This window comes from Trachemys scripta, chromosome 2, assembly GCF_013100865.1.
Source record: "Trachemys scripta elegans isolate TJP31775 chromosome 2, CAS_Tse_1.0, whole genome shotgun sequence".
Classification (NCBI taxonomy): Eukaryota; Metazoa; Chordata; order Testudines; family Emydidae; genus Trachemys; species Trachemys scripta.
Genome location: NC_048299.1, coordinates 25103111 through 25128799, shown reverse-complemented (window position 1 = coordinate 25128799; position 25689 = coordinate 25103111).

Below are 25689 nucleotides of genomic sequence, written 5' to 3'. Positions count from 1 at the left end.
AGACTGTGAATGAGTAGCAAGACTCAACACCCTCTGATTCATAGTGGGGGGTTCAAGGTCAGGTGTGAGGTACAGGAGATGGGTGATATGGAAAATGTGATACATCATTAGCTAAGCAGTTCCTGTATTGTGCATTAAGTCCATTAAAATCAGTGTCCTTCAATTAGATTTGAGTGCTGTGAAAATGCTAATACCTACAGTAAATAAAGTGCAATATATGCACGTGTCAACAAAAAGGGGGGGGGGGGGGCAAACTGCCAGATTGTTGCACTCATTTTGCCCTAAGAAACCTGTTCTAAAGTTGAAATTCACCTTATGGTTTAGAGCCCATTCAAGGCCCTTTGTGTCATGGAAAAGCGTAGTACCAGAACAGCTGTGCAGAGCAACCTCTGCATATCTGAAAGATCCTCTATACCTTGCTAAGTGCACTTTCATAGGGAGAGATGTCCGGATCTGTACACGAGCAGATCAAGTGGACACAAACTCCTGCAAAAGTATATAGGGTGTGATCTTTATTTCAGCCTAGGGACTGGAATAGCAGCTATAGATGGGACTCTAGATGGGGAGGGCTCTAAGTTACTACAGATAATTCTTTTCTAGGTAGCTGGCTGGTGGGTCTGGCCCACATGTTCAGGGTCTAACTGATGGCCATATTTGGGGCTGGGAAGGAATTTTCCCCTGCGTCAAATTGGCAGAAACGCTGGGGGCGGTTTCACCTTCATCTGCAGCATGGGGCACAGATCATTTGTAGGTTTAAACTAGTGTAGATGGTGGAATCTCTGTAAGTTGAAGTCTTTAAACGATGATTTGAGAGGTCTATTACTTCTAACTCAGCGAGAGGTCTGTTACAGGAGTGGGTGAGTGAGCTTCTGTGGCCTGCAATGTGCAGGAGGTCAGACTAGATAATCACGATGGTCAGGGCCGGCTCCAGGGTTTTGGCCGCCCCAAGCAGCCAAACAAACAAAAACAAAACAAAACAAAAAAAAGCCGCGATCGCGATCTGCGGCGGCAATTCGGCGGGAAGTCCTTCGCTCCGAGCAGGAGTGAGGGACCGTCCGCCGAATTGCCACCGAACAGCTGGACGTGCCACCCCTCTCCGAAGTGGCGACCCCAAGCACCTGCTTGGTAAGCTGGTGCCTGGAGCCGGCCCTGACGATGGTCCCTTCTGGCCCTAAAGTCTGTGAGTCTGAGTCTATGAGTGGTTATGAAGCTGCTCTGTGTCCCACATGCACACGTTGTCTGCATTCACCCTGCACATGGTGATGGGCGGGGGGAGGAGGAGGGACGGACATTTTGCCTCATATCTCAAAACTCCATATGAATGGCCTAGGAAACGAGAGTGGGAGTATCCAAATGGTACATGTTTATGTGTTAATGAGTCAGCACACAAAAGGGGGTGCCACAAAAAAAGGAAAATGGAGAAGAAAGACTAACTAAGACAGGAAAAAGGAAGGAACCTGATACATTTAGTAGGAAGAAAAATCTGATATGAAATAGATGTGTGATTTGTAATTGTTTAATAGGGAAGTTACTCACAGGGGATTTTCAGGTTCAAGAATAAATACCAAACTTTGTTTTGACTGGCAATGCCTTTGGTTATCAATTTTCTTCCCTTTAGTTTTTAGCTGCTGGGGATGTCAGCCTGCCTATTCCAGTCATACCTCCTACTGTATTCAGATGCTGTTGTATCCAGCGTAAGACAGGCTGCAAAGCACTTATTTCTAAACATATTGCAATGCACTGCCAGCTCTCTAGTTGCTCTACTGCCAACAGGAGTTTGAAACAGTTAACTGCAGTGATGGGAGCATCATTGCTTATTGAATTCATTTAATCTCTTTTTCTCTTTGCAAATTGCCCATCCACTGACGGTGATTTTCTCAAATGTATTTGTTATACAGAATAATTCTGCATATAATAATAATAATTCCGCAAATAGTTCTCAGCCTATCGTGGAGCTGGGTGATTCACAACAAAATATTTATTCCTCAAATGTAGCCTTTTTTTCTCTGCTTGCAAATTGTTTGAATTGCTTATGATTGCTAAAAAATTGTTCATTGTTTGTTTATCCAAAAAAAGTTGAATGATATTAGTGCAGATATTGTTCTGAGTATGCAATACTTTGAATTTTGAAATTGAGCTGTTTGGATAGACCTTTAAGTTACACAATGTATTTCCATTCATTGACCAAATCAGCACACCTCTAAAAATTAGACTTGAGATTATGAATTTAAATTGTGTTTTATATGAATGTTTTGCAATATTAGTTTAAATTTTTAGCCCATATTCTTGCTAGTAAAGTTGTTTCTCATAGATACTTATATCCCCTCCCTTACGATAGTATCTGAGCACCTTACAAACTTTAAAGTGCTTTTATCCCCATTTTATAGATGGGAATGTGAGGCACAGGGCCAAAGGGCCAAATTTTTAAAGGTGTTTAATGCCTACTGAAACCAGTACAAGTTAGGCACCTAAATATCTTTAGAAATTTGAACCTGCATAAATTTTCCATACTCAGAAAGGCAGAAGAAGACCAGAAAATTGAATCTGGGTCTTCAAAATAACTGGCTAGGGCCCCTAACCACTGGACTGTCCTTCCTATTAACTTGAATGTTAGACTATTTTCAGACAGTCAGTACAAGAAGGGTGTGAACATAGCTGAAGCATGTTCACTTAAAATGTGAAAGGATATTCATAAAATATATAATGCAGTCTTATTATTATCAATATTATTTATTTGTATTGCATTAGCACCTACAGGCTCCAGCCTCATTGTGGTAGGCACTGTACAAATATGTAACAAAGAGACAAAGCCTGCTCTAAAAAATGTATACTTTAGGCATGTTCTAGTCAATAGCACGGAAGCAAAGATATTTCCCACTGCTAAACAGAGAGGTAGTGTGGTCCACTGGATCAAACAGTGGATTGTAACCTCAGCTATGCTAGCAGACTTCTTGGTGATGTTGGGCAAGCCACTCTACCTCCCTGTGCCTTACTTTTCCCATCTGTAAAATGCGGATAATGTGATTTAAATCCTTTGTAAAATTCTTGGAGATCTGCAGGAAAAAAATAATAAAAACTAAAAAGAAGTGCAGGTAGATATGGCAGCTCCAAAGACAACATCTGTAAAGCATTCTGAAATGTAAAAGTACCATCTGTCCCCATACAAAGATTTGCCTTCTCTTTTATATAAGCCCTGTAAAAGAAAATCTCATAAAATCCACCAAATGAAACTTTCAAGGCAAGGGAGTTGTGAACAGTGTAGCAAGACCAACATCTGCCATGGCAGAATACATGCAGACAGACACTTACAAAACTTTTTAAATCCTACCGATATTCTTCCCTGCACGGAACCTTACACTATACATTTTTGGAAAGTTTTTTCTAGAATCATTTTAACTTCCTCTTCATTTTATACAACAGATCTGTTGTCTGATTCCTGAAACTCACCCAAACAGAACTCTTAGTTATATTGGATTTGAGTTTCTTCCTCATTCCACTGGGCAACTTTAAAAAACACCTGAGATAATAAGATTATATTGAGGAGAATGTTAGTTTGCTCCATTCTCTGTGCATGAAGTACTGTCACATTTTTTTTATGTGATCATAGTACAATATCACAAACCACTTGGGTGTTTTCACAAATGTGGTTATCCTCTTTGGCCATCAGTGAAAAGTCAGAAACAATTTTCCTGCCATAGGTACAGAGTGAAAGTAGAGTGAAGTGCTCTACCTATTCTTTATTCCATGAGTAGTCTGGGATTACAGATAGTAATGGTGTCTCTTGGATTTTTATATCTTCAGATAAAAGAACACTGCAAATTGTACTCCTAGCTGTCCTATGTAGCTACTTGTTCATAAAACAGTTACCTTATCCTTTTCTCCTACTCTCTCTGTGTGTTTGTTACATCCACTGGTTATATCCTATTTTAACACATAGTTTGTCTAGAAGGGCGATTTGCAAAGATGTGATTACATGTATGTTAAATTGATGGAACCTTATGATGTAGACTCAATGAACTAGTGCAAAACAGGGAAATTTACACCACTAACTTACAAGAGTAAATCACATTAATGCAAACTGCATCTTACCCAGCACATCTCCACTTGTCCCTTGCACCTGATTAGCTACATTGATGTGGCTACATCATTGCAAAAAACGACAGTATAGACAGAGCCTTACAGCCGCTACAAGGTGATCTGTGTAGAGACCTGTGCGTTTCAAGGGCGGCTTCGAACAGGACTAAACATCCACCCATGTAGATCAGCTTGCAGGACTAGGGCCTTAGAGTGTAATCTCTTCAGGACAAAGTCTGCCTCTAACTTTTTTTGTGTATAGCATCCAGCACAGTGAGGCTCCTGTGTGTGTGTTATTTGATTACAAGTATTACATAAGAATAGTGAGATTATCATTTTGAACTTCTGCAGTAACTTCCACCAAAGAATCTCAATGCATATTTGAAATATCAACAAATTCAGCCTCAACCCCCCTGTGAGGTAGCTAAACATTATTACACCTACTTTATGGATGGGGAAGCTGATGCAGAAAGACGATAAAGACTTGCCTAAGGTCATACAGAATTCTGTGGTAGATTCAGGATGAGAACCCAGATTGTCTAATGCCTCACTTTGTGGCTTTGCTTTAGCCACAGAGCGACCCTTTCACCAGAAGAGCACCTTACAGCAGCAGTCATCTGAATTTTATTTTAAACAGCATTACCCACACATCCAGCAGATATTCTGAACGTATACGGACCACATTCATCCCTCTTGTAACTTCATTGACGTTACGCCTGGGATGAATTCTCTCATACATGTGTTTTGGCCTCTAGTGAGTTTGAATGTTTATGAAAAAAAGCAATGTACTGTGTTTGTTCCCTGTCCCTGTGAATAACAGTTTCCATCATTACTCTCCTTAAATAGCCAGAAGGTACATGTGTACCTTTCTTTCCTATCCTACTGAGTCATAGCCAAAACCTCACCTTTATAAAATTCGAGCAGTGGATCTCAAACTAGTTTAAACAGCATTTTCTCAATTACAACATGCAGCTGAACAGCATATTTATGGCATCCTTCATTGCTTAAAAGGGTGGTTCTGAATTAATCCTTGCTCTTCTTTGTCTATAGCAATGGGTATTCATGTCTATGAAATAGACAACTATGGACTAGTCTTTAAATGGCACTTTGGGTGGGGTTGAATTGTTTAAAATCAAAAGCATAATCCAACCCAGTGACTCTGTCCCGAGCTGCTCTTCCCTTCTCCCTTAGCAATTACTACCTTATACAGACCATAAAGAGATACCACTACAGGAGACTATGCAGATCTTCATAATATGAAAGTCCCTTCTCTTCTATGCTCCTCACACGGAGACAACAGCTGATCCCTACCTCTCTCCTTTCTTGTGTGATCAGAAGAGAAATAGCAAAGAATGATGACATCCGTATGATCGCACTTATGGTTCTAAGATACTATCCCACTGAGATGAAGAGAGGCAGTTTGCACCTTCCAGGGCTATTGTTTGAAGCTTCTCGCAAAGGAGGGTGGACTCTGCTGCAGCGACTGACAGTTATTTCACTCTTGGAAGATTATTTTGGCAAACACTAAGAGCTAAAGTCTTCATTTGTTTTATAAAAAAGAGCATCCTCAAAAGAAAAGGTAACTGCATGCTATGAGCCAGTCTGATCTGACCCCTGATGGTATGGCTCTATGCAGGCATGGATGTTTTGCTGTCAGTCAGCACACAGTTGTTCTTTAGGAAATATCTTTAGATCATATGACCGTCAACTACAAAGCATGAGACCGAAAGCTAGGGACTCTTGAGTTCTAGTCCCAATTCAGCACTGGAATCCACTCTATGGCCTGGGATGAGTTACTGAGAGTCAGATTCTGCCTGGGCCATATGCACATATACTGTAGGGTATGTCTACACTGCAATTAAAAAACTGCGGCTGGCCCATGCCAGCTGACTTAGGCTCTCAGGACTCAGGCTAAGGGGCTGTTTAGGCTGGACCCCGAACTCTAGAACCCTGTGACGTGGGAGGGTCCCAGAACTTGGGCTGCAGCCCAAGCCTGACTGTCTACACTGCAGTTAAACAGCCCCACAAGCCCGAGTCAGCTGGTAAAGGCCAGCACTACACAGGATATGTAACTGCAGTGTAGACACAGACGTATCTTAGCTAAGGAGACTGCAGACAGCTGTCCTCTCTTACCTTCTCAGAGGGTGGTGGACCTGGGCGTGGATCTGTACTCATTATTATGCTTCAGTGGCAACAACTAGCCTTCAATATGTCTTTGTATCAATATCACCTTCAGAAAAATGGGATAACAATAATTACAAAGTTTAGCTAATGCTTATATAGAGCTATAAACCGTAAGTGTGAAATATAATAAGACAGAGACATGCAATACAAGGCTATTATTTGAACATAGGTTCACAGAACATTATCTGAGATTGTATTGTATGATGCACTAGAAAACACACAGTAAGAAACAGTTCTGTTTGGTAGGGGATGGATTCTTTTACCTACTATTGCTCTTTATTAAGTAGGAACCGATAGGTCATTAGCCTTGCACACATATGGGAATGAACCAAAAGCACCAAGTAGTGGTTGGACCAATTTAGCCTAAGGAACTTTCATCTACAGCTTCTTATTGCTATTTTCACAATTTTTGGCCGCTTCTTTAGTTTGCCACAATTATATTATGCACATGGCTGTTTGTGTATTTCTGCATTCCTCTTTTTTTTCCCTAGCTTAAATCCCTGGAATATACCAGTGTGTGTTTTTATAATGAGTAGAATACCAGTGTTATAGGCAGCAGAGGGGAATCTTTCTCATATCCCTAGGTAGATTGTTGACATGGACTATTTCCAATAATCACACATTGTCCATTTGCTTGAAAGGATATATTATTTATACCCTAGTAATCTGCCAGGATATGCTGTTGGACATGGAAAAGATTCTATTTTTACAGTTTACTAAGAAAAGTTTATTACTTCTAAGGTACTTTGCCTACTATTTTATTTCAACCTGGAAATGTTACTCTTTCTGCCCAGCTGATGTGGCTGTGTAAAAGAAGCCACTGCAGGCACACTTAACAACATCATACAAAGAAAATCAAGCTAGATTTTTCGCTACTTACTGGGAAAATTCAAGCAAAGTACAAATAATCCTGTTAGCAGTTGTTAGCGTGGAGTTCAGAATTATTGCCTGGAACACAGACATCAGTCCATAACTGCCATTTGAATAAATATTACTAGACTGAGGCAAGAAAAGGAAAAATGGGAATCACTGGAGACCAGTAACAATACTTCAGTGTTTTTGTACTCAGTAATTAGTTCAGGCCCACAATTTCCCCCTTTTCCCTATGATGAAGAGAATAATTAAGAATGCATGCCCACCTGAGAGACCTCCTCTTACCATTCAATGCACTGCGACAACTGTGGTCAGCTGAGGAACGAATGCTAGATTGCCGATCAATAGACGAGAGGGGGTGGCTGGCATGGCATTCTAACCGGCTGATGACGAGGGGCAAGCTGATGATGAGGGTGTTTAGAGGCTGCTACATGATATTGCCAACCGCAAACTTTCAAAACTCACCATTCAGGCCCTAAAAAACTAGGAAATTAGCTTAAGAATTGTGAGATTTAAAAATAAATGAATTAATATTGGTTCATTTAATTCACTTTCTGGTTTCTGAGCCTTGAGGTTGCCTTTGCCTCCCATTTTTAAGTTCTCCTCAGTCATGAGGGTTAGAAACGTTCTTTTTTCTTTTGCACATGAAAGCTGAGATTCTCATGCAATCTTTTGATTCCAGCTGCTAGGACTTTAACAATAACATCAAATACCACGAGATGCATGATAAAACCCCAAGAGTTAGCAACCCTAGGAGGAATGAGCTGGTTGTATGATATCTTGGCTTTGTGATTTTAAATAACTGTCTGGGTGCTCACAACATATGGATGGGTGCTTTTTATTTCTCTAAATCAACAGCAAATAAATGACTGTACCACATTATTAATATGTCTGCATGAAAAACAAGAACATTTCTTTCTCTGAAAAAGTATTTTGGATTTCTTGCACTGTTTTCTATTGAACCTTCTCTGCATTTACCAACCATCTCTGATTATTATACTTATTTTACAAGTGAGGCGTAGAGAGTTTAGTTATCCCACTGCAAAGCTAAATGTCAGACTGCAAGTAAGTGTTAGAGCCAATAATAGAAGCTAGAAATTCTGAGCTCCAGTACTCAGTTATTATAACTCACTGCTCCTGTAAGTTGCTGTGTATTCATTATGTTTACTTGTATTGTCATCTGGAGCAAAGCCTGACCTGTCATCAGTAGATTCTTGTAATGTAACCTGTGTAGGTTGCCTACACAAGAGAAAGAGAGCAAGCATAACACTGACAAACCCTGGTCATCAGTAGCTGGGATCAAACCTGTGACATCGAGAGCTTAATGCATAAGCCTTTGCGGCCTACGCTATTAGCCACAGCTGCAGAAAGCTCATCAATTTGAGGCTGGTCTGGCTGCCACTAGAGGGGGACAGAGTGCCACACCAAGCAGGCATGTGTTACACATGGCTATGGTGAGGCTGGTCTGCATTCCTTATATGGTGCACAACCCAACTGTATGGAAGCTCTTTTCATGGCCATAAATAGCAAGGCATGTTGGGCAGGGCAAGGTGGGATGATCCATTATTCTTCTGATCTTTCTCATATTATCGCATGGGCACTACTCCAGCGAGCAGTTGGAGGAGTAGCTGTAGGGCTGCAGGTAGTTGTAGAGCTGCACTGTTGCTGTGTCATAGCCAAGCGTTAGGACTTGCAATTCCCTTTCCCCTGCAAAGATTACCCCATGCTCACCCCTACTGCTTGAGCTGGGTCCTGGGAAGAGGAATTTGGCTTTACTGTTTGAATTAAAATAGTTTGCTTACAAAGTCTACATATGGGTCTGCTTGTCTATTGTGTGTGTCCGCCCGCCCTCCACCAGGCCTCAGCATTTTTGTCCTTTACTCCAGTGCAAAGTAGGTATATATCATTAGACAAGGTGTATGGCAACAGAGAACCAGGCCCAAAGTGTCTATCCAAACTAAGGCTGGCCAGAAAACACCATTTTGCAAAGCAATTCAGGGTTTTTACATTTGCTTTTGTTCTGCATTGTAACAAAAATGACATATTTAAAAAAAAAAAGCGTGGAAAAAAATGTGAGAGAGGTACTTCCCCCATACCAGACAGTAGGCTGTGGCTAGGGGTTTCATCAGGTATGTGGGAGACCCAGGTTTGAGTGTGTGTTGTACCTGACTTAGACCAAGGATTTGAACCTCTGTCTATCACATCCCCTGTTAGTACCTTACCAGTGAGCAGTTGGTTATCCTAGCCAACCCAGCCTGGTTTTGATCAAAAACTCCATCCTGTACCTAAGAAACCTTCCTGATGAAAATGTCATTGAAACAGCTACATTTCTATAAGAAGCTTTGCTTTTGATGAATCCATATTTTCTGATAATCAAATGTTTTGTTGAAAAATTCCCAACCAGCTCTAATCCAAACATCATAAAACACAGAGAAACACTCAGTATATTGCTATTACTGTGGCAGGGCTTATTGTTTTTTAAGAGTAACTTTTAAATTCTGTTTCCTTGTTTGAAAACTCAAGCAATCTTGCTCAATTGGCAAAACATAATTGAATTAATCTATGTGTCTATCGCTAATACTACAGTGGAAATCCTCCCTTTCAGACAATCATTTGAAATTTTTAAGAATTATTTAATGTTGACAAATTGAGTTTCCTCTGAATCTGGCATTGCTTTTATGAATCTGACTGAGGCATTTCCCAGGTCTCTGATAGTTATATCAGAAATTGTAATATATCTCCTATATAGCTTCTGATATAACCATTTAGTTTTTATTCTTTTGATCGGCTGCTGTTCACTGTAGGGAGAAATTGGCAGGGGGAGATTTCTTTAGGGCAGGATAAAAAGGTGTTTAATTAACACAAAAGCAATACAGAGTTTATACTTCTATTTCTTTCAAAATGGGAGAGATCATAAAAGTGAGCCTTATAGGACTTCGGATTGCAGCCTGGATTGAAAATCATCAGTGTTTTCAAGTAGCTCACCCATTTATGTGTTAAATGCCATTTATTAATATACATTTATTTCTCATGAAAGATGAATAACTATAGAAGCTGAAGGAATCCTTTCAGCTACAAATAGACCCAGTACAAGCAATAGCAATGCAGTTTTATGGTAATCCACATTAACCCACTGTCTGTCTTTGTCACCTTGTCATAGCTGGACCATGTAAGACGTTTTTGAGTGTGCTACCACTTCTAAGCTAACAGAGCTTGCTCTTTAGTTTATGTAGCAAAAACTCATCAGTTCTAGATCTGAAAGTAGTGAGTTCAATCCTTACAGATATTCCAGCCACAGGGTTGTGACACATTCGCAAATTTAAGGTGCTAAGAAAAAATAATGAGACAAAAAAAATATCATGGCTTAACTAGTAGTACTAGGACACAAACAATGTGGTTTCAATTCCTGACTCTGCCACTGATTGGCTGGATGACCCTTGGTAAATCACTTTGCCTCTCCATGCCTCAGTTTCCCCTCAATAAAAAGAGGAATAACTGTACTTAATCCCTTCGGTAAAGCACTTAGATTTATGAATAAAATTGCTATATAAGAGCTAGGTATGATGAAGATCATCATCATTTTATTAGTTCCATAGCCATAAATTAATTTGAATTAGTGCATTCATACCAAATTACAGATACTTTATTTATATCATTCATGTTTAATTTTAAACATATAGTCATCTTTACATACTCAAATTTCCCAGCACAAGCCTCATCCTTTGAAGTGCATCAACCTCCTCCGACTTAGGGGACATCTTCAATTTGGACTGAAATCAGCCCGAGCTGAGTGCTCGGCACCTCAGGTGAGTCTCAACACCTGGCAAAAGAGGAATCCAGGGTACCAAAATATGCATTGGCTTCCAGACACTTCTGTATTCAGACCCATCACATACCAGGTTCTGAAAAAGCTGAGCTAGTTAGATCACAAATAGGACAAGAAACCAGAACAAAATAAAACACAGCTCACATTTCACCTTGCAGTTCACAAAAAAATGGGCAAGACGGATTGATTATGGGCTTGGTTATTTGAATTGATGCTTTTTAAAAAAAAACAATCAAGGTATAATTACCTATATTATCTATGGGACTTTACATTGTATAAACTGTAATACATTATTTTAGAACATCTCACACTCAGCAAGAAAAGAGTAATTGTAGTTATTGCAGGGAAGAGTTATATATATATACACACATACGCACACTGTCCCTTCTGAGTTTAATTGTTAATATTGCTGTATACCCAGACTGGGAATTGTATTGCTCCTATTGCTGTAATTTACTAGTTTATTTCAGATCAGTTGAATCAGTGAGCAATGAAATGGCAAGTTTCAAAATATGGATCCTAAATTTGTAATCTACTGTGTCATGTTTACAGTTCTCGTAGCAAATGTCCATGGAAATCTCAAATTGCAATGACTTTGTGGCATTTACCAGATGAGATTTTCTACCGAGCCCCATGAAAATCTCCAGGGAAACACCACTCTCTTACACAAGTTAATAGTTAAACTATTCAGCTAGCTCATCAGCTGCTGTAAATTGGTATAACACCACTGAAATCAGTAGAACGACACCAGCTTACACCAGCTGAAGAGCTGGCCCTGGGTTTGACTTTCTCTGTCTTTAAATTTGAACAGCTTTCATGGTGTTTGCCATAAATGGCAGTGCAACATCAACTCTTTCCAGATATACTGTAATTTGTGATATACTGTAATTTACAAATGAGTCAGAAGTGGGTCATACAAAAAATATATCAAGCTCCAAATAGAAAAAACTAGTGAATTCTAAATATTCTTAATATAAAAGGAAGGAGCATAATTAAACATAAGACCGCTGCAGTATTAATAGGCAATAAGGACTTGATCCTACCAGAGACTCTCTGATCCACAGAGGAGCATTTTCTGAATGTTAGAGGAAGGAATGACTGATCCCTCCCAGATAAATTAAGAACCTCCTTTTCTCCAGATCTACACCCATTTTTAGAAATGAGCTCAAACCAAACCTTGATTAAGCTTCTAAAATGTTCTGATGCACCTTTTCTTTTTGTTATAATTTTTTCAGATCTTTTCCATCTCGGTTTCTAGCTGGAAGCAGTACCACAAATACCAAACAAAAAGTTGTTTTAATGTTTAATCAGCACTGCCAATCCCCGGTGTTCAAACCTCACAAGTCAGGCCCCCCAAATCATGAGAGTGGCTTTAAAATAATGAAATTTTGAAAAAACAGTAAATTTTATTTGTCCTTTGGGTTTTCAGATTTTACGACTCATAATCTGAAGCTTTTTTGCACAACTATGAGGCTAGAAACTTACATTTTTTAAAAATGAAAACTGAGTTGCTCACATAACAACAAAAAGAACAGGAGTACTTGTGGCACTCTGTTCTTTTTGCAGATACAGACTAACACGGCTGCTACTTTGAAACCTGTCACATAACAAGATTTGGGACTTTAAGAAAAACACAAAAATATTGTGTAACACTGTAAAATATACTGCAGCAATAACCTAAAATATTGAGGATTACAAATGTAAGATGTAGTGTAGTGGACCATTACTGTAAAATGCTGCAGTATATTTTTAATATGGGAGGAAGTGAAAGAACAAGGGCTCAAGTCCTCACTCCATTGAAATCAACAGCAAAACTCCTTTGGATTTCTGCAGGATCACAATTTAACCCCAGAGATTCGCAGTTTGGGATTCATTGCTCCATCACTATTTTAAATGTGCAAAACTACTTTAGATTCTAATCCTGCAATGAGTTCAATGTAGATGTAAGTGCTGTCCCTTCCAGGCTCTTTGAAGCCTTACATGGTAATCTTACAACACTGTGCGTGTCCTTTATCTACAGGCAAAACTTTTTTTTTTTAAAGACACTGTTTTAGAACCTGGTTGCGCCCCAAAATATATTTGGATTCTGCACTGCAAGAAGGGACTGAGTGGCACCTAAATAAAATGTCTTTGTGGGCTAGTTTGTTGCTGAAACAAGACCCATTTTTAATTTACCGAACTACAGTGAGATCAGTTTAAAATCTTTTTTTCCCCCTAATGCTAACCAAATCTCTCTCTCTCTCCCTCACACACACACACACACACACGCACACACACACACACACCAGAAGAGCTGAGATATAAGAAGCGTCTTCAACCAACTAGCAATTTTTAAAACTGGTTTGTGGGGGGGGGGTAGTATATTTTTCTGTTATGTGTGAACTTTATATTCTTGAGAAAAATTGCCACATTTTGTGCTTAGTGTGGAAGCAAAACAAAGCCCTTGGCATAGCAGCCTGCAGTTATAGTCCCTTTCCTTCTTCCTTGTTTAGTGTGATGTCATCATTTTGGCACTTGGAAACGTATTGTTTCAATAAGACTCCCATAAATGGCCTTTCTGTGCTCCTGATTTTAATGGTAAGAAATGGATGGGAATTGCTTTCTGTAGTGTCTCCCACTTTCCTTTCAGTTAAACACCACTTGGTAGTAAATATCCACAGGATGCATTGTTATTCATGGTACATCCTGTCTACCACCTAAGCACTAATTTTTGTTTTCTGAAATTATACAAACTCTGAATTAGAACAGCGTTTACAAAATAAACTTCTCTTCTTCCCTTCCCTCCCCCATCCCTCACAAACTTAACAAACGTTGGCTCTGATATTTGGACATTTCAATCCTAGGAGAACAAAGACAGTTTGTTTCTTTACTTCAGAAGTAGAGGCATAATGATGGCATGCTTCCAAAGTGGTGTACTCTGCTTAGCGTAATTATATTTACTACACACTGTACATGTTACTGCCCTTTTTTTTCTTTTCTTTTGTTTAATGTAAGCAATTGCTCCCTTTGAGTTTGCAAACAGGGTAAGCCTGTATCCGAGAGGAAGGGTGATCTTGTGTTGAAAGAACTGGCCTGGTTGTCAGGAAACATGGCTTCAAATTGTAGCTTTGCAAAAAACTTCCTATATGGCCTTTGGTGAATTTCTTAATCTTCCTGTGCATCAGTTTCCCACCTCAAAGTGGGGACAATACTTCTCCCATAGTTTGTCTGTCTTGTCTTTTTAAACTGTAATTCCTCTGGGGCAGGGACTCTCCCTTACTATGTGTGTGTGTGTACAGCGTCTAGCACAGTGGTTCTCAACCTGTGGCCGAATCAGCCCACAACTGCGTCCTGTGTGACATCCTCAGGGCCATACAGGTAGTATTGGATGCAGCCACAATGGTAAATAGGTTGAGAACCACTGGTCTAGCACAATGCAGCCCTGATCTTTGTTAATGACTCTGAGGGCTATAATAATTAATAATTAATAATTAATAATTAATAAATAGGGTGACCAGATAGCAAGTGTGGAAAATTGGGACACTTTTTCGGGGGGGGGGGGGGGGGGAAGGGTATAGTTGCCTACTTAAGACAAAGTTCCTAATATCAGAAAGATCCTGATAATATCAGAATGTCTGGTCACCTTATAATAAACCCTGAAATCCAAACAGCCCTGAACTTCGGAGAAGTTCAGATCTAGATCTGGAACTGCACTTTATGGAGAGCCTTCCTCTCTTACAAAGTGAATTCTGGCTCACAGTGAAGTCAATGCCAAAACTTCCACTGACTTCCATGAGGGGTCAGGATTTCACCCATTATGAGCCAAATGAATGCCCCGTAGCCAAGAACCACCTGGGGGAGTTTGGATCTGGACCTTTGGGGCTGAGGCTCACCTATCTCTTTTTCAAAATAAAAATTGTTGATATTATTATGTGGCTCAGTGAGGGCTTTTAGAGAATCTATGTATTATGAACTTATATCATCTATATTTGTTAGAATATGATGGGCCAGATACTCAGCTGGCAAAAAGCAGCATTGCTCTAATTAACACCATCTGAATCCCAACTGTGTGCCTTTAAATAAAAGGGGAGCTTCAGATATTGTTAGAAGCAGGACTGCTGTGGGTTATTTTTACTTAGTCAACCAAGAGAAAATATCACCACCCCAAATAAAAAGAGTTTTAACAAGTTCTGAGTAGGTACTTCAGGGCCGTGAAAAAAATCTGTTTCTTCTCAGTGAGCATCTGGAACCCCCAGTGGAGTTCTGGCTCATTCCCACACACTTTCCTTCCAGTAATAACACTGGAGAGTGGCAGTTTCCCATCAACTCTGCAGAGCATAACTGTAACCTCAGGAAGGAGTGAATAAACATCAGTGCCAAGCGGCAGCTCCAGAGAAGGGTGAAACTTCACGTGTTTAGTTCATGAGGAGAATGGAATGTTGACCAAGTTCATCTAAATGATACAAAGAAAGGAGGGGGGGGGGAAATACTCCGGAGTTCATTAAAATAGTTTGTTTCTCTTTGTGGGGACTTGACAGCCACTTTCTTTTCAGTGACAGCAAACCCCACTAATGACAAAATTGCCAAATAATGCCTCAGAAATCATTATTAAGAGTGAATTATTAAGGGACTGACTCATAATTAATCAGCCAAGGGATATACATTTTTAGTCACACTTTGCTTTATGAATGGTAGATAAGGCTATAATTTGTGTTTTATCAGAGAGATTTTTGTGTGACTGCACACAATGCTAATTTATTATTAAAAAGCCTATTTATTGGTTTGATAGTGATGTAATAAGTTGATATCCGTTACATTGTTAAAACCCAGCTAACATGATTAAATATTATTATTCAATTAATAACTTCACAAAGAGAGAGATACCAGTGTCTGCAACAGTATGTCTATTAGCAGATACAGTTCCAATAGGCATTTTTGAAAGAATGCCAAATTAATTCATCTGAGCCTCCAAGTCAAAAAAGTAATAATTAAGACAATGGAAAGAGAGAGAGAGAGAGAGAGAGTTAGCTGATATGATAGAGAAAGTTATATATAGTATGGAAAATAAGTTACAAGGATTTGAAAACATCTGGAATACATTTCTGGAATGTCTCTGAAAAACAAACCACAGGAGAAAAGTCAGACTGAGAATTACTCATTTCTTTTCTTTCTTTCCTTTTTATATAAAAGGATGGGAAAGAAGTTTTATGTTAATGTACAGTTTTTCTTCTACAATTTATATATATAATAAATTAATGCCTAATTTTTAGCATTTCAGTAGCTCCATTTAAGTCGGTAGACTACACTCGTGATTAAAATCTGTTGAATCAGTGAAAAGACTCCCATTGTTGTCAGTGGGCTTTGGATCAGTCCCTGAGTACCTTGCTGAATCAAGGTCATTTTTCTTGAAAAAAGATTCAGAGAAAAATTTTCAAAAGTGACACATTCACAAAGTCACTTAACTAGTAGGTGCCTTAGCTACCCATCAAAACTCTCAGCCACAAGCCAGGCACCACATACAATGCTTGGAGAGACTTCAGTGCCTAAGGAAAGGATTCATGGAAGCCAGGTAAGGAGCCAGTCTCTATTCCCCTTAGGTTAGGGCAATCATTTAGGAGACACAGATTTAAGTCATTGCCCCAAAGCAGGCAGAGCAGGAATTTGAGCTTGCATCTCTCACATTCCCTAGTGAGTGCCCCTAACCATTGGGCTGTCACGATACAAGGAAAGGCATCCCCCTGCCTAGTTTGAGAATCTTTCTTCAGGGTTGCTAGGCTTTTGAAAAGTCTTCTAGTTCAGGGTGATATCAGGACTCTGGTAGCTTTGCAAATACTGACTAGCGGAGTCCTAGGCGACAGGTGCACAGTGGTTTTGCAAATGTGAGTGGTGCCTAAATGGGATGTAGGCTCCTAAGTACATTTGTGAATTTGGCCCTAAATGACAGAGGAGCCTAAGTCACAATTTCAAAAGTGACTTCAGCACTTAGGGTCAGGTTTTCAAAGGTATTTAGGTGCCTAAAGATGCATGTAGGCACCTAACCTGCTTAGGCACTTTTGAAAACCCTACTAGGCACCTAATTCCCTTTAATTGAATAGTGCTCGTGGAAGGAGATCCAAAGAATGGTATTACAAATCATTGCTGTATGATGATCTGTGTACAGAAGTTCAAGTTAAGAACAGGGGATGATGCTATGTTATCTATCTAAGCACCTGTATAACCCTCCTCGCCATAGTGCACAAGTGCCTCCCAATCATTAATAGAAGTTTATCCGCTCAACTCCCTCATAAGGTAGAAGAATATTATCCCGGTTCTGCCCAGTATCATACAGAAGTCTGTGACTGAGCTGGCAAATGAATGCAGGTCTCCTGAGACCCCCTCCAGTGACTGATGGACTAGACTATCCTTCCTTTCCAGGGTGTCATCTCAATTCTGTTCCATGCGTAGATCTCCAGGAGATGATCTGGGACATATTTCTTGAGGGTTCACAAATATTTCTTTAAGGTGGACAAAAATAGCCTTTAAAGTATAAATTCATATTTAAATATGCAAGAAGCATGCTACAAAATATAATAAGACCAGATTTTCATGATGCACATAAAACATACATGTATGTAGTCATGCAAAACCAGGAACAGCATTGGCTCAACCATGTACAGACCCTTTAGAAGTCTGGCCCTTATGGTTTAGTCAGGCATAATCCACAGTTTAGGCCTGTTTCATCTCCAGGTTACGCCAGTGAAAGACATAAGTAACTCCACTAATGTGGATGGTTACAACAGCGGAAAACTGGTGTAAATGAGAGTAGAACTGGCTCATTGTAATCTTCCAAGCTGAGCAGCCTGCAGAATGTTGTGAATTCTGGCCTCGCCGCAAGTTGACATATTCAGGGGAAAGGCAGCCTGCTCTGGAAAACAAACAAAAACAACATAAAAAAGGCTACACTCCAGGGAGTTTTGGTTATCCCTGCTTCCCACGGTCCATAATTCCCAACTCACTGTCCCTTCACACATACACTCATGGGCTGAACAGCCCCCAGGAATAACTACAGCTCTACTGGCAAGGCTGGAGAAAATTCTCTGTGCGGCTGTGTCTGGTAGAGAAATGTACAGTCTCAATCCAACCTAATAGCTGGAAGATTTAAAACAAAGTTAAACTTAACTGGCTAAGATGAGTGATCCTGTTCCATCCTCATTCTTATTACACCCCCAATCACGATTGTGTTTTGTGGGGCACTCAGGAAATCTTTGCCACAGTGCTTCTTTCTACTTCCCCCGACTGAAGTCTGAAATAGTTACCAGCCAAGGGTATATCCCTGCTTGTTAGAATATTATATCTCCTGAACCTGAAGGCCATTCCTATATGGTTCATCAGGTTTCCCTGCAAAGGGAAACAAATGTCTGAGTGATGAGAATCTCTAGGAAGTAGTTGTGTCTCCATCTGTGGGTATGTCTACACTTTGGGCTCGAGGTGTCATTTCCAGCTCAGGGAGACATACCCACATTGGCTCTGGTTGGGTGTAGCCATGGCGGCATGAGCAACACAATGGTCTAGCTGCCTCAGTACATGCTGAATATCTCCTATAGGATCATACTTGGGGTGGCTAGTCCCTCGTGCCACAGCAGCTACACTTCTATTTGTAGTGCCCTAGCTCCATCAGAACTAGAGTGAGTGTGTCTGATCAAGCTGGAAATTACATTTCCAGCTTGAAGTGTAGACATATCTTGTATCAGATACAGCCTAGTGACTGCAGAGCCCAGTAGGCCCACAAAATTCCTGTGGCCTAGCAGATTTAAGGATTATGTTACAACTGAATAGGGCCCATAAAGGTTTAACAATGTACTAATAAACCACAAAGTGTCAAACTAAATTAATACCCAGTCAATATAAAAAGAAACAGATATGGACTATTCTTGCGTGGTGTACACTTATGCTCTTGCTTTTTGAACTCTGAATCCAACTATTGCCTCAGTTTTCTTCACTGGAAAGATAGTTTAGTTGTCAAGCTAAACCAAAACTCTACCCCTTCCAGGGTAAGGATAGTCCATATGAATAGAATCAAAATGAAAATGGCAGGTACCTAAAGTCCAAATGGAGGCATCTCTTCACCCACTTCCTCTCGCCCTGGGCAACATTTTTTTTCCTTTGGTTCCCGGTGAATCCTCAACTCCCTTTTCTCTCCACAGTATAGCAGTGAGACCTTTAGTTCTATGTGAATCAAGAGGAAGCCTCCAAACTCCATCTTCCAAACTCCAGGCCTTGGGCCCTAGACAAGAAAAGAGCATCAGGTCTGACCTCAAGCCTCCTGATTCTATTTCAAGTCTTCACAGTCCCTTTTCTCCCACTCAGGACTTGGCTATGTCTGTGTACCTCTCTGTAGCCAACAATTACACCCAGAACCATCCCACAGTTTGCTCCTTTTATGAGCTCTTACCAAAGTCCACATAAACTTCTCTGTACCTGAGAATGCTTACCCTTTGCCTGCCTCCATCTTAGGCCTTATCCCAAACTGTGTTTCAGGCCCTTCCTTTCTGTTCTCCTTACCAAAGAGCACCACAGCCTACTTCTTCCCAGACTTCTTCTAATTTCTAACCTAGCCTACTCCTTCCAAAGCCTTCTTAGTGGAGTGACTTAGAAGCAACTCCTGCTCTATCCAAGTCTTTCCCCACACTGAGAAACAGCAGCAGCTTATATACACCCTGCCTTCCCAGCATTCCTTGCTGTGACTCCTAAATTCCCATGAACCCTGGGAATTACAACTCCTGAAATGCCTCTGGTCTGGATGGAACCAGGAACTGAGCAGCGTTGGACTTAGGACCAGCCTTAAAGCACCATCTTTCCCTACTACAAAATAATATTATCTTTTCAATGTCCTGAATTTGAATAACAAATTCTACATGATAATATATACTTTTAGATTCGTTAGGAAATCCAAGATATTTTGTTGACAGCTACAATATAAAATAAAGCCGTTGTGTAGAAATCATTCAGTAGCACATAGTGCCTTCCTGTAATAAGTTATCTAAACATAAACTCTTAATGTAATGGACACTTTCTATTAGATCTTATCTTGACGGTATGTCACTAAACATGCCACAAACTATAAATAACTCTTAGTAATATTTTAATTCATTCTTCTGCTGCCAAATATATTCTATACAGTACCTGAATTTAGACATAGCAATTAAATAATTGCTGTGCAATTTTCTTCCATTTCACAATAGTAATTATGGACGATTTCAATTAGAAAAAATAGATAAAGTATATTTAAGGAAGACAAGTTAGCTAAGTAGTATATCCCAGGGGTAGGGCTGTCCTACTTGAAAGGCAAACTTAATTTATATTGTAATATTATTGGTGAATGGAAAAAGGTACAAAAGGTGAAGAGTAGTTTTAGGTCAGGGTTTTAGGGCATATTTCCAGTAGCTTATGCGAATTATCATGTTATTATGGTGATGCTAATTTTCACTTTTAGTAGTAATGTATTATTGCAGATGTTCTTCCCCATCAGCTAAACTTGTTCACCAGCCCCCTCTCTTGCCCTGGGAAGGAATAACAGCTGCTCAATCTTCAAAATGTCTCACCTGCTCCCCCTGTCCTCTAGGACAAGAAAACCTCACCCTTAAACCAGGTCAAGAAAAAAATCATAACAGAAAGAACAAGTGTATCACAAGTGGGAACGTCACATATCCACTTCCCGAGATGCAGTAGTTGCAGGCTGAACCTGAAGTGCCTTTGGAGTTGCTGAAAACTGGAATCCTCCTATAGACTGGTTATTGAGAGACTGGAGATTGCAGCGTAAGGCACACGCCTAGTAGAACCAGGAACTTAGCTCTGGAGGCTGTCTTCTCAGCATACCAAGATAGTTATTTCCTTTTCCCTATCTACCCTACTGCTTGTCAGTTTATTTGCTGCAAATAAATTATCTGAGAAATTTAGCCCTTCTGTCCATTCACAAACCATTTAGGCTCAATCATAGTTTTTGCTAATGCATTAGTTAGTGATTAAGTACTCACCAACTAGTTTAGAAAAGCAATATTTAGCCTATGGATAGTTCATGAACAACTCAATTCTAATAAGGCCATTTGCTTTCCTTATCCATGGTCTGAAGGTAGTCACCTATACTACATGATATTATTTCTGCTAGCTGACTTGGATTATTTTTTAAATAGGAGAACAATATAATATCATATAATAAATACTGTTGATTCATATGCAAATACAAATACTTTTATGAAGAATGGTCATTGTCTAAATGTTCATGCAAATGAAAAGCTTGTTCTATGGCTGTCTGTAAGTAACAAATAAAAAGAGGAATGAAATGTTTGAAACTAGGGATGGTCAGAAAAAATTGGTGGAAGTTGTTTTTCAATGGAAAATTGGGCTTTAAACTAAACTTTTTTTTTTTTTTTTTTTTTTTTTTTTTTGAGTGTCTGCTTAATGGAAAATTTTGACTTTTCATCAAACAACTGAACACCCAAAAACCAAATAGTTTTTGGCTGAAAACTGAAAAACTTCAGCAGAAAATGTAAAAAAAAAAAAAAAATAGTTTCAGAAATGCTAATACAGTGCATCATGGAAGCAATAGCTCAGGTGCCTCATGTCTCCAGTCTCTTTTATGAGCTGTTTTTTCCTAGTCGAATTACATCTTCCATGATGTGTCATGGCTAGAGACACCCATGCTACACCTTGGTGGCTCAGAAAGAGGGAAGAGCATGGTACATCATGAGAGATGGAATCCAACTAGGGAGCCCAGCCATAGAGGCGAATGGGGGAAAGAGGCACCCAAAATACATCTCCACTTTGGCAGCATTTCCAAACTGCAAATTTCAATTTTTAATGGAAAAGGCCAAAACTTTTCAGTTTTCAGATGAAAATGTTCAGCTTTTGATTTTTCACTGCAGCACCCCATCCCTTTGCCACTTTCCAACCAGCGATAGTTAAAACAAATACCCATCCAGAATTCACATGAACGTTTCTGTTTCTGCAACATTTGACCAGCTGTAATTTGTGGTAATTATTCATTCAGAAACTCAGTGAACTGAATTGAATTGAATGTAGACATGCTGTGAGATGTCATGTTAATCAGTAATAACACTGTGGAGCTAGTAGCAGTACATATTAGACCAGCAAGAAATTACATACAAGGAAAATGTCAGTGAGAGAAACTGAAATCAGTGGGAGTTAATCTTGCCCATGACAGGGTTGATTTGTCCCAGTGGTCCAAGTTCTTCCCTCAAATATGGGGTCTCAATTCATATTGACCTCAGTGGGAGCGACTCCCCTATACCTGGTGCAGAATTGGGCCAGTGCATCTTCTCTGTATGTATATATATATATATACTCTTGTTATATGTTCCATTCTATGCATCCGATGAAGTGGGCTGTAGCCCATGAAAGCTTATGCTGAAATAAATTTGTTAGTCTCTAAGGTGCCACAAGTACTCCTGTTCTTTTTACGGATACAGACTAACGTTGCTACTCTGAAACCTGTCTTTTCAGAAGATTTAATGGTTCAGCAGGGACTACAGAGAATCCAAGAAGGAGGTGCAGAGCTGTTGAAATCCATGTTTCTGTTAGCACCTAAACAACTGCTTTCTCAAGAACCAACCTAAAAGTCTGGCATCTTATTACTGGTGATAAATCAGTTCATTCTGCATCAGTTGCTTTAACTAACCATTAAAAAAGGAAATGGTATCAGACATATTCAATATCTACATTATTTTTCAACAGGGTATGGATTTGTTGCTTGTTAATCACTTGTTCATTTCTATGGGTCTAAAGAAACCCTTAGAGCAAAGTAGCAGAGGCAGAAACATTGCTGATTGTTTAATACTTTACTATTCCAGAACTTTAATTTGTTATTTATGAAGTAGTAGAATTTAGTGGGACAATTCAGCTAAAACGTGCAATTCATTTATCCCCAGATTTCTTTATAACTTTATTCATGTTGAAGAAATTGCAGAAAGCATAAAATAATTCCTTCAGAAATGAAATAACTGACACTTTACATTTATTATGGCTGTGAAGCCTTCAAGGTAGATGAGTAATAATTTTTCATTTTCAACAATGGTTTTACACAGAATGCTTGGAGACTTGGAAAGGATGATTAAGAGACCATGCATTCCTACATAATGGCATCATGCTACTAATTCACTCCAAAATAAGGTCACCATTCACTCCCAAATAGGAAGGAAACAGACTTGGCATTTCCCTCAAATTATCTTCTTTCGTAGCCATCCATTTTCAAGTCAAATCCAAGATCTTTTCTAAAGAATTTGTAAGCATAAGGATATATTGAACATATACGTGATTTTCTATAATTATACATTCCTTTAGTGTCTGCACTCAGTCCAGAACATAAAATCTAGAGATACAGCAATCCAAAACTCCAGATCCCAATACCCTTTGACCACTGGGGAAATTTGGATCCAGACCCAAATTTAGTAGCTAGCCTTTATCTTTATAATGACTAAAAACATCACAGAATAAGAACCCATCCAAATTCTGGGCCATGGTCCTTCATTTCTATTGCTCCATGAGTAGCCCCAGCATGAATAACAATGGAAGAATCTGTCCCTTGGTAATTTGGGTCTTTCTCTAGCCAAAATATCAAAAATGTGTATATAATACAGGAGTGAGATGTTAACATGAGAATTTTCAACAATAATTTTGATTGGTGGTAGGTCAATATGCACTCAAATCCACATTGCACCTAAGTCTGAGCTCTGTGTGTGCACATCTGAAAATTGGGCTACTTATTTAGGTATCTACACATGGATTTAGGAGCCTAACTTTAAGCACCCAGGTTTGAAAATTTCAGTCTGAGTTGTTAGCCATATTCCTGGCTCTCACTTTAGAAAGAAATGGAGGGAAATTATTTGTAAAGTACAGTTGCATTTGAAAAACTATGGAAATGGTTTAAAATGATTTGAATAGACAAAATAAAACTGGTGCCATCACAGCCCCATGCCGCATCCCCATACTTTTGCTAGGGGAATTCAAAGAAGAATTTAAAAGAATGGCGGCTATGGGGGTTATTTCCCAGACAGGAGAAGCCACTGACTGGTGTGCAGGGATGATTGTCATACCAAAGCCAAATGACAACATCTGGATTTGCGTGGACCTTACACAACTTAATAAAAGCCATGTGCAAAGAAAGACACATGATTCCTGTGGTTGACCAGTCATTAGTCAGTTATCAGTAGCCAAAGTCTTCTCAAAGCTAGATGCCACAGCCGGCTTCTGGCAAATCCCCCCTGGCTAAAGACTCTATACCATTAAGTACAGTCATCACCCTATTTAGAAGACACACTTTCAATCATCTTCCACTCAGCATATCTTCAGCACCATAACATTTCCAAAAGAGAATCTATCAGATCATGTCAGGTTTGCCTGGATTCCTTTGCCATGCAGAGGATGTGTTGGTATATGGCAGAGATAAAAATGAACACGATAAATGACAGCATGCAGTTTTGTCTCACTTCTGAGACCCTGGCCTCACTCTGAATGAGAAAGGTGAATTTGGAAAGGAGCAGATAAAATTTGTACAACACATAATTAGTAAGCAGGAAATTCAGCGTGATTCAGACAAACTGAAGGCATTATAAACTCCAAGACATTTCTGCTGTAAAAGGATTCCTGGACAGGACAAATCATTTTGGGAAATTCTTACCAAATTTAGTTTATCTAACAAACCCTGAGCAGATCTTTTTTGATGGTCTCATTTTGTGGATCTGGGGGGAGGACACAACAAAACAAGTTTAATAAAATTAAAAAAACTACTGATATCTCCACCTGTTTGGGTTCAATATTCGGTAAACTATACAACCACTGTAGCAGCAGATGCATCTCCATATGGTTTAGGAACAGTGCTTACACAAAAGCAGCCAGAAGGAGGCCAGAAACCTGGGCATTCATATCAAGAAGCCTCACAGAAACTGAGCAGAGTTATTCTCAAGTGGAAAAGTAAACTGTAGCAGTCACTTGGGTCTGCAAACTGCTCAGTGCACATCTGTTCATCTTGAAATTTAACAGAGAAACAGACCACAAACTCTTAGTGGTATTATTGGGTTCAAAACCGATGGATGATCTTCCACCTAGGATTCAAAGATTTCAGGTGCAGCTAACGCAACTTCTTTAAACATTGAATACATACCAGGGAAAACACACATAGCAACAGACACTCAATCTAGAGCCCCAATTAAGCAGCCACCAAAGGAGGAAGAAAAGGCTTTAGAGGATGGTGTCAGACTCTACATTTTCCTTGTTCTGGCAGCAATTGCAGCATCTGCCAGCTGATGTCAGCAAATTAGACATGAACAATTAAAGGATGAGGCTTGCCAGAAAGTGATTCAACTCTGCGAAAGAGCAGGGGGTCAAAATAAGGCAACTTTCAACAGACCTAGTACCATTTTGGCAGGACTGGAAAGATCACTTAGGTGGTGGCCCGCTTATGAAAAGATGGCACATTCTTATCACTATGATACTTCAAGGTATACCAAGGACACCAAGGTATAAACAAGTGCAGGGCATGAGCACAACAATCCATTTGGTGGCCTGGTCTGAATGACCAAATTCAGACCTTAGTAGATGGCTGCGAGATATGTAACAAGTTACATTACTATTCACAAATCTACCTTACAAGCAGAGCAGGGGCTAGCCACACATGGATTTTTCTGGACACCTATACATTATTGTAGTGGATTATTTTTCCAGAAATATCGACTTGGCTATACTTACCCACAGCTGATTGA